This window comes from Montipora capricornis, chromosome 10 (assembly GCF_036669925.1).
Source record: "Montipora capricornis isolate CH-2021 chromosome 10, ASM3666992v2, whole genome shotgun sequence".
Lineage (NCBI taxonomy): Eukaryota > Metazoa > Cnidaria > Anthozoa > Scleractinia > Acroporidae > Montipora > Montipora capricornis.
Genome location: NC_090892.1, coordinates 2,720,501 through 2,723,000, shown reverse-complemented (window position 1 = coordinate 2,723,000; position 2,500 = coordinate 2,720,501). Strand labels below are relative to the sequence as shown.

At 38.4% G+C, this 2,500-nt stretch overlaps 1 protein-coding gene across 1 annotated transcript in view; it reads right to left on the bottom strand.

Moving 5' to 3' along the window:
• Positions 1-577, bottom strand: part of LOC138019734 (uncharacterized) — a 17,783-nt gene extending 17,206 nt beyond the window's left edge. Inside the window, exon 1 of the mRNA XM_068866604.1 lies at positions 382-577. The gene's annotated coding sequence lies outside the window, so the exon portion shown is untranslated. The remainder of the gene's footprint in view (positions 1-381) is intronic.
• Between the last annotated feature and the right edge of the window lie 1,923 nt (positions 578-2,500).

Sequence of the window (2,500 nt, the reverse complement as noted above, 5' to 3'; positions counted from 1 at the left end):
GGTCAACTTACTAATGGTTTAATGTATCGAAGTTCTCTTGAAAATGATTAAATGCAATTTTAACGAAAGAACTAGATCGATCGTTAACCTCGTAAGACTGAGCTTCCCCTGTCTCCACTGCAAGCACTTAACAGAGAACCGACAGAGAATACTTACGCTGTTTGTCTTCCCATACGCATACGCTTTACTGCCAATAACAACTCTACCACAAGCATTAAGGCCGATTTAGACTCATATCCCTAGTAACAGCAACTAGACAGAATTGTTCTGTCACGGTTCCGACGAGTTCGACGCTTACCGTGATATTGCAACGACAAATCTCAATAATTCATGTCTGGTACAAATGAAAATAAAGAGCAAAACGATCTAATTAAAACACACCTGAGTCTTGATCTTTATAGCAAATATTTCACAATTACGGTTAAACATCTTCTCAATTGCATCCTCAAGGATCAAAACGACCTCTGTGATTCCTACTCTTGAACAGTTTCGAATGCTACGAGATTGAGAAAACTATGCCGTAACTCATTTATGGCTCAGCTCCCTTGACCCTTTGTAAGAGTTCCGTCAACACTTTACGTCATAAACTACTGAGTAAACACAGGTGCTAAATTACCTTTCAGGGATTATGTATGAGTACATACCTCTCACTAACCGTACTGTAAGTTACAGACCGAGTTTTTTCCCGTTGATTTATGGCCCAAGCGCGAAGCGCTTGGGCCATAAATCAACAGGAAAAAACGAGGATCCGTAACTTACAGTACGGACCGAGAAAACGAGGATAGTAAGATATTTATTATATCTCTGAGGTTAACCGGCGCGCGGGCAAGGAAACTAATCAAAGTGAAGCGGAAGGTCCAACTGCCACAAAGAATGCCGTGCCAAAATCCCAAAAACTCTAAAATCTTCTTGGCTGTTAAGTTTGAAATAGTTGCTTGCAAGATTCAAAAAGTTTTCTGTACAAGTTTATGCAACAGAAATGACATGAAAAACTCGCTAGATGATGTTTTGTCAAAATTTTAAATTTAGCGGGCTGTACAGCGGGCCGTACTGTAGAATACGGCCCGCTAATTTAGACAATTACAGCGCGCGTACTATCTGAGAGATATAATAAAAGAGATTAATATTAAATCTCTGCTATGCATGCAGACCCGTAGCAGGGGAAGGGGCTTGGGAACTGATGAGTAATTACCTTGCACGGATAAAACAAATAAAACTGTCACAAGAAATAAAGGTCTCAAAATGAAAACTCGCGAAAAACAAAAGCTGCGAAAGAAAGTCGCGAAAATGTGAAAATGAAGGTTCTACTGATGTTCATGTACTCATAACGTGCAAGATCCTGAATAAGGGCATTTCGCAAGTGACATATAAAATAAGATAAAATAAATAAATAAACATTATGAAAAAAGACAGTACATGAATATAAATAATTAAAATCAGTTCACTTATTCATTAGGGCGGAGCCCAGAGCTCTTTTAAAACAGTGAATTGAGTTCGACTCACGGTATAATGTCCGCATGCAGGCTGTTCCAATCTCTAATCATTCTTGGCCAAAAGCTGAACTTGTACGCATCACATGTTGCCTGAAGTGGAGTAAACTTGAGTGGGTGGGAGTGGTGGGTCCGCTGGAGTTGCTGATGATGGACATTGGTCGGAACACTAATTTCAGCTTCGTTGTTAAGTGTTTTGCAGAGATAGATAGATAGTTAGATAGTTTATTAAAATAATTCATTGCAGCCATATGGCTGAATTACAAACTATTCACAATATTGATAAATTATTTATATATTTACAATAATAAAAATTTATATATATATATAAATGCTATCTTGAAAAAGAAAAAATAAAACTACCTATAAATATGACTTATGATAAAACTGTTTTTGCATCGTTCTGTCTTGACTCTAGGTAGGTTGAATTTCCTTTGGTGTCTAGTAGCGTAGTTACTGTTAGATCGTATAGGAAGATGGTAAAGTTTGTGTTCATTGAGCATGCATGCATGCATGCATGGCCTTGCAATTCGTCTCCTGTATTGTAGTGTTGGCCACTGTAAAATGTTCACTTATGTCCAGAAATGCACCTAATTAGATGCACGTCCAATTTTGACATCCGACACGAAGTGTCCCTTTAAGCTTAAGCAATTGCTACCTATTTTCAACAACAAGGTAAGGATAAAGGTTAGCATTATTTTTAGCTTTAGGTAAATGCAGCAGTTAATCTTTACTTAAAGAGCAGCATTTGGGGAACACTTAGTGTTACGTATTCGTATTCTGTGACATGAGTGATGTTGAAGTTGGGGAGAAGAGCAAGGGGACACTTCGTGACGCTTATTGAAATCCAAGTGCATCTAATTAAATCCATTTCTGGACATAGAAAATGTTTAATGCTTGGGAGGCACAGCCCTCCTCTCTTGAGTAAGTCTCGGTCACAAAACGAGCAGCCCGTCTCTGGACTTGCTCTAGCATGTCTATTTGGTATTTTATGTAGGGGTCCCATAATG